Source organism: Condylura cristata, unplaced genomic scaffold (assembly GCF_000260355.1).
Source record: "Condylura cristata isolate star-nosed mole 26May11 unplaced genomic scaffold, ConCri1.0 scaffold00003, whole genome shotgun sequence".
Taxonomy (NCBI): Eukaryota; Metazoa; Chordata; class Mammalia; order Eulipotyphla; family Talpidae; genus Condylura; species Condylura cristata.
In genome coordinates, this window is record NW_004567104.1 from 10,967,399 (window position 1) to 10,975,591 (window position 8,193).

Here is an 8,193-nt window from a genome sequence, read left to right on the forward strand (position 1 = left end):
GCTGGAGTTCTATTTTATCTGATGTAAGGATGGCCTTTTTTGGACCCCACTGATATGTAGGATTGTTTCCAACCTTTTACTTTGAGTCTTTATTTGTCTTTGAAGCTTAGAGGAGTCTCTTGAAGACTGGAGAAAGTTGGGTTTTATTCTTTGATCCAACTGGCCCCACTGTGACTTTTGATTGATGAGTTGAGTCCACTTACATTTAGCATGAGGATTTGAGGATTTGTTGTTGCCATTTTGCTTTTAGCTTTCTGATTGTATCTAATTCCTCATTCATGTTTTCTGAGTGAATTTTCTTTTCTTTGATTAAAATAGGAGATTCCCTTTCAACATTTCTTGTAGGGGAGGTCCTCCCTTTATTTCTGTGAAAATGTTTATATCTGTCTTGTATCTGAAGGAGGGTCTTGCAGGATACAATATTCTTAGCTGGCAGTTTTTATCATTAAGCATTTTGAATACATCTTTCCATTCTCTCCTTCCGGTAAAGGATTCTTCTGAGAAGACTCAATCTGGTGGGATTGCCTTTACAGATTACTGGCTTCTGTTTTCTAGCTATTTTAATTACTCTTTTCTTAAACTCTAGGTAGTTTCATAACTATGTGTGTCAGCATAGATATCATTATAGTTAGGTATTCTGGTGTTCTTTTAGCTTTATAAACTTATTTAATTCATTCATTAGGTATGGAAGTTTTCCTACATTATGTATTTGAATAAATTCTCTGCTCCCTTCTCTCTTTTTACCCCATTTGGGACACACATTATTTTTCTGTTGCCTTGCCAGATGGAGTCAGGTAGGTCTTTGACTATTTTTTTTCCTTTATATTTCTCTTTTTTATTCCACTTTTATACTTTGTGCATTCTGATCCTCAAGGTCATTAATGTCTGAAATCTTGACAGTTTCACCCCCATTTTGTTTGACCCTCAAGACTGAGTTCACTGTATTCACTGCAGTTTCTTTTTATGATTTATAAGCATCAGATGAAGGATCAGGGAGGGAGTTTGGTGGCATCCACAACTCTCCAAGGCAGCACAATTCCGGACACTGTCTAGGGGACAGATGAATGGATCTCCGTAGTGTCAGAACCAATCGGTGAATTGGGCGTTCTTAACTGAACAGTCAAGCAAGTTATGCTCTTGCTGAGAAGTGTGCACTCTTCTTTTTGGGTCAGGGCCATAGGAGAGTGCAGGGAGCTGGCAGGGAAAAGACACACATTCCTCTATGTGAACTGGCACCATTCCTAACTTACTATTTCTCAGTCTTTCCTACCCTTTCTTATATGCTCTATGTTTCTTCTTTGCTAAAGAAGCTCCACTTAAGATGTGGCTATTTCTGCCACAAATCTATCCTTAGTGTCCTGAAGGAAACAATTACTCAGGATCATCTTGTCAGCCATCTTCCTCATCTCTAGAAATTTCTATTTTTAAAATTTGAGGAATCTCCATGCTGCTTTTCATAATGACTGCACCAACTTACATCCTCTCCAACAGTAGATAAGGGTTCCCTTCTCTCTATAGCCTTTCTGAAATCTGTTGTTTCTTGTCTCTTGTATAATAGCCATTTTCAAAGGTGTGTGATGATATGTCATTACTTTTTCATTTGTTAAACACACACCTTTAAAAAGGTTAAAGAGCATAGAATCTTTGTCAATACTAATTTTTTTTTTTAAGCAGTGGGTTGAGGGTTAAGAGATTGGGAAGGGATAGTCAGAAAGACAGGAAAAAACACAAAGAGTAGGGTGTTGTACCAGGGGAAAAGAGGGAGGTGATTCTCTTAACAATATTGGAGAGATGACACTAGGTTCTAACATTCTTTTCATCACATAGAGACTAAAATTTTGTTAAGGCCAAAATACTACTGGGAGTGGTAAAAATTGGGTTGCTTATCCTGATTATCTAGCTCCAATTCTAAAGGAGTTACCACTAGGTTTTGTGATTCAGGTAATTTGTCAAGAGTATAGAGAATAGCAGAATAAGCTTCAGAAACTAAAATTAAGATGGAATATGTAGGAGATATAATATGTAGAAAAAGAACATGTTCTTAAATTATAGCAGGCAAAGGATATCCCAAAATAGGCAAGGAGAGATAGATGATAAAAATGTCTTTAAAATGTTAAGTCTTGGCTTTCAAACTTGGGAATATATTGGATAAGATGATCAGAGAAACCCTACCCAGAACAACTGATATTCTTAAACAAATGGACTGAACACAAACATAACAAACAGGTGTTCTTACAATAATTATGTGGATAAAATTTTAAATTTACAGAAAACTTACAAAAATAGTATAGTGTTAACATATACCTTTTTACCCAGCTTCCTTTAATTTTTAAAAAGATTTATTTATTTATCCATACAAGAACTGGGATGCAGAGTTGTGGGAGATGAGATGATTCACTAGAGACAGAGCAGTAGGAGCAGAACAGGCAGATGTACTGAAATACAGGAGATGTACTGAAATAAGGAGAGCAGTGGATGAGACAGGAGAGGTGTGCTGTGCCATGTGGGTCCCCTTCCTGTTCAGGGATTGAACTCATACTTCAGTGGCTGGCAATAGCTTAACAGCACTGTCTCTTTAACCCCTATGCCACTAGGGAAACCCCTGCTTCCTCTAATTTTAACAATTTACAAAACAATGATGCAAGAGTAAAACCAGCACATTAATACTGATACAATCCATTTAGTGAAGCTACACTTAAAATCTTATCAATTCTTTCATTGATGTTCTTTTACTTTTTTTTAAAATTTAGACAACATTGGTTTACAACCCTATTATGATTCAGAAGTATGGTTCATACCTCTTCATATGTATGTTATCATGACACACCCAACAGTAAGTCACCATGGTGCTCCAGCATCATCCATTAGGCACCCTGTCAGCTGTGCCCTTCATCTTTCACTGACCTTCTGGTCTCAGTGCTCATCCTTCATCTATTCCATGGTCTAATCAAAGACCCCACCGTGCATTTTGTTTGAATCCTTTATTCTTTTACAGGTCCTATTTCAGCCCTTGTCTTTCATGGCCTTGAACATTTTGTTAGTTAATGTAGAATGTATCCCAAACGAGTTTATCTGAAAATACCCATTTCAGAGAAGAATACAACAGAAGTGATATGCTCTCTTTCTTATTTCATACTATTAGGAGGGCACATATATTGATATTCTTTTTTTTTTTTTAAGATTTTTATTTATTTATTCATATAGAACTGGGGTACAGGCCAGAGATGCAAGGGTGAGTGGATTCACCAGAGACAGAGTGGGGAGCAGAACAGGCAGATGGACGAAGTACACTGCTGAGGGAAGCAGCGGGCGGGTCAGGAGAGGTCTGCCTTGCCATGTGGATCTCCTCCGGGGCAGGCGGGAATCGAACTCATTGGAAGTGGCTTAAGCTTCTTAGTGTTGTCCGTTAATCCCTGAGCTACAAGGGAGGGCCCTTGATATTCTTTTATTGTGATATTAACCCAATCACTTGATTAAGCTGTTATTTGTTGGATTTCTTTATCAAAAAGTCACTAGGTTACCTTTCCTAATTAACTAAAGCTTAGGAGAAATATTTTGAGACTATGATGATAGCATATTTCTCCTCAAACTTTGACTAATGATTGTAAGTACCCTTTTGTGTTCCTTTTATATACTTTTTTAAACTTAATTTTTAAGAGTAATAAATTTTACATTTTAGAGCAATTCTCAATCCACAGCACAACTGAATACAAAGTAGGGAAATTTCCCATGTATTCCCTGCCTGTACACATTCAATCCACCTCCCACTATCAACACCCCATTGACCAAGGCACATCTGTGAACCTTTAAAGGCACATCATTGTCATTCATAGTCCATGTACATTAGGGTTCCCACTTGACATGGTACTTTCTATGGATTTATCCAAATAAATACTAGCAGGTATCTACCATTGCAGCATCATGGAGAATAGTTCACTGCCCTAAAAACCATCTACTATCTGCCTATTTATTCTTTCCTCCCCTCTAACTTCTGGAAACTACTAATACTTTTACTTTAGCTGTATTGGGAAGTAGTCCATTATAAGACAAAGTTTTTTTTACCAAGAAGACAATTTTAAAATAAATCTGGTTTATTATTTCTCTCTTTCATGAATCATGCTTTTGATGTATCTAAAAAGTCATTCCTCACCATTGCCAAGGTCAGCTTAGTTTTATCCTGTTTTTTTCTTGGAGTTTTGTAATTTGTACTTTATATCTAGGTTTTTGATACATTTTTGATTTCATTTCTATAAAAGCTGTAGCATCTCTGTCTAGATTCTATTTTTTGTTTTGGCATGTGTATGTCAAGTGGTTTCAGCAAAATTTGTTGAAAAGTAACTTTGCTTGATTGTACTTCTTATTTTTGTTGCTTTTTGTTAGAATTCAATTGACTATATTTATGAGGATTTCTATTCTGTTCTATTGTCTATGTTTTTTCTCCCCCATCTTGATTACTGTGTCTTTATGGAAAGCCCTAAAGTTGGGTTGTGTGACTCATCCAATTTCCCTCTTTTCTATTATTGAATTGGTTTTTATGGCTCTTTTGCTTCTTCATGTAAACTTTAGAATTAGTTTGTTGGTATCCATAAAATAAAGTGTTGGGTTTTTGATTGGGAATGAGTTAGATTAATAGATTAAGGAAGGAAGAACTGACACTGTAACAATACTGTCTTTTAACTTAAAGACTATCTTTCTACACACTTAATTGTTTGATATATTTCTTATTTTGTAGTTTTCCTTATATAGATCATGTATTTTGCCAGGTTTATAGTAATTTTGAAGAATGGTAATGAGATTTTAGCTTCAAATTCCACTCAGTTATTGCTGGTATAAAGGAAAACAAATGATTTTTGCATAATTGTTTTACTAGTTGCAAGGAATTTTGTTTTCCAATTTTCTACACAGGTGATCGTCACTTGCCAGAAAAACAACAACAACAAAAAACAACTCTTTCATTCCTGACTTCCCAATCTGTAATTATTTTATTTCCTTTTCTTGTCTTACTCTATTAGTTAGAACGTCTAATACAAAGCTGTAAAGGAATGGTGCGAGGGAATAAATTGGCTTATTCCTAATTGCAATGGGAAAACTTCAATTTTTTCACCATTAAATGTGATGCTAACTGTAAAGTTTTTGTAGAAAGTTGTTCTTACTCAGTTTGAGAAATTTATGCTCTATTTCTAGTTACCTGAGGGATTTAATCATGAGGTGATATTGAATTTTATTAGGCGATTTTTCTACTTCTACTGATATAGTCCATGTGATTTTTCATCTTTATCCGGTTGAGGTAATGAGTTACATTAATTGATTTCTAAATGTTTAAAAACCTGGCATAACTATGTACTGCTTTTTATATATTGCTGGGTTCAATTGGCTAATTTTTTGCTTAGGATTTTATATATATGTTCAGGAGAGATACTGGTCTATAATTCTATCTCCATAAAATACCTTTGCCTTATTTTGGGGTTAGGGCAATGCTGGCTTCATAGAATGTAAGAAGTATTTTCTCTGGTTTCATATTCTGGAAAATATTATTTAGGAGAATTGGTTTAATGTTTTTCTTAAATGACTAGAAAAACTCATCTGGATTTAGTCCTTTCTGTTTGAAGTGTTATTAAATATTAACTCAAGTTTTAAATAAAGTTTGCACCCATTTAAATAGTCCTATGCAAGTTTTGTTGATTATTTCTTTTAAAGTATTGTTCTATTTCATCTATGTTATCATTTGATCAGTTAATTCATAGCATTCTTTCAATGTCCATGAGATCTAAGAGGTATTTCCTGTTTTATCATTAACAACTGCAACCTGTGATTTTGTTCTTTATTCACTTAGTTAGTCTGGGCTTATTGAGTCTATTGATCTTTTCAATGAACTAGTGTTACCTTTATAGTTTTTTTCTATTGATTTTTTTTTTGTTTTCAATTTAATCATAGCTTTTTCTATTGATTTTTTTGTTTTCAATTTAATTGTTTTTGGCACTAATTTTTACTTCCCATTATTTTCTGCTGCTTATTTTGCATTTGATTTGCTCTTACTTTTCCACTTTATTCAGGTGGCACCTTAGATTACTGATTTAAAAATTTTTCCCCCTAATATATTAATAAGTGTAAAAATTTACCTTACATAATATTCTTGCTGAAATCACACTAAATTTTAAAATGAGTTGTATTTCCTTTTAGTGGAGATATTTTTAAACTTCTTTTAAGATTTCTCACTTAGTCAGTATATTATTTAGAAGTATATTATTTAAATCTCTAAGCTTTGGGGGGCTATTCCAGTTATTTCTCTGTTATTGAGTTCCAATTTCACTATGGCCTGAGAGCAGACATTACATGATTTCTAGACTTTTTAATTTGTTGAGTTCTATTTTATGACCTAATTTGTTCAGTGTCCCATGCAAGAATGAGAAGAATGCATATATACTGTTGTTGAATGAAGCAGTCTATAGCTGTCAATTATGTCCAGTTGATTGATGGTGTTGTTGAGTTCAACTTTTTCCCTATTGATTTTCTGCTTGCTGGATCTGTTGTTCATTTCTGATAGAGGGGTGTTAAAGTCTCTGACTATAAAAGTGGGTCCATCTATTTCTCCTTTCAGATCTATTATTTTTATACCATGTATTTTGACCTTCTGATGTTAGGTACATACACATTAAGGATTCACAGGTTCTCCTGGAGTATTGACATGCATATCATTACACAGTGCTCTTTTTTTATACCAGAGAAATTTCCTTGGTTCAAAGTCTGCTATGTCTGAGATTAATAAAAATAATGCTTTCTTTCAATTAATGTTAGCATGTCTTAAATACTTTCTGTCCCTTCACTATTCCTATGCATGTTACTTTACATATAAATCTAGTTTCTTGTAGACACAGTATTGCTTGGTATTATTTCTTGATCCCTTCCACAACTCCGTGGTTTGCTGGTATATTTAAACTTTTAACATTCGAAATAACTATTGATATAGTTGGACTAATATCTATAATTTTTCTCACTGCCTTCAATTTGTTGCCATTCATTATTGCTATTTTGATTTTCCACACCTTGTCTGCTCTTTGGGGTTTTGATTGAACATTTTGATGTGTTAATTTTATTTTTAAAAATTTAAGTCAATTCATTTTAAAATGAAAAAACATTTACAACCTTGCTAATTTTTGGACAGTACTGATATCTCCCCTTAGGTGGGGTCACTATAGTTCTCCCACCACCAAAGCACACATAGTTCATCATCTGGTCCTTTGTGATACCCCTACCACTTGCTTGGACCCTTCCTCTCCTTGCCCCCCTCTTGGATGCCTCATATTTATGGTCAACTCTCAAGTTTTATCCTTGTCTATCCCTTTGTTTGGTTTCTCTATATTCCACATATAATAGATGAGTCAGTTTTCTCTCCATTCTTGGTCTCTCAGTTATATTCCTGCTTTTATTCTTCTCATTGATTGCCCAAGAATTTTTAATATACACTTAAAACTAATCCAAGAACAATTTCAAATGATACTACAATATAAAACATATATAGATATTACAGAAAATTAAAAAAATACTCTGAATTTTTCCCTTCTTTTCCTTGTATTTTTGCTCTTATTCATTTTCTTATCAAACATAAGTCCCTATAACCATATCTGTATATATATGATTATGTAATTGAATGTGTTTTGGTATTATTTTGAACAAACTATATGTTAAATCAAATAAAAATACTAAAAAATTTATTTTCTTTTCAAGTGTTCGTTCTCTGATACTCTTCATTTCTTATTTTCCTTCTCTCTGAAGAACTTCCTTTAAAAATACTTATAAGATCTAATGGCAATAAAGTTCCTCAATTTTTCTCATCTAAGAAAATCTTTTTCTCCTTCAATTTTGAAGGACAATTTTTTTAGACTCATAATTAAGTAGGTATTTTTTTCTTGTCAACATTTAAAATCTTTCATATTCTCTTCCAGCTAGTGTGGTTTCAGAGAAGTTGGACCTCCTCACATTGTCTCTTATCTTCACTCTTATGACAAGATGATTTTTATCCTGCTTTTTTTCAGTATTTGTTCTTTATCTTTTATTTTGGAAATGGTATGCCAAGAAGTATAGGTGTGTGATGCATGCAGTTCTGGTGGTGGTGGTGGGAAATATTGGGCATTTATCCTGGCTGGTATTCTCTGAGTTCCCTACGTCTGTGTTTTCTCTTTCAATTTTTTTTTT

The 8,193-nt window shown here is 33.8% G+C and overlaps 1 protein-coding gene across 1 annotated transcript in view; it reads right to left on the reverse strand.

Annotated features, from left to right (window-relative positions):
* Positions 1–8,193, reverse strand: part of SPATA16 (spermatogenesis associated 16) — a 203,743-nt gene that overhangs the window by 109,352 nt on the left and 86,198 nt on the right. The gene's annotated exons all lie outside the window — the stretch shown is intronic.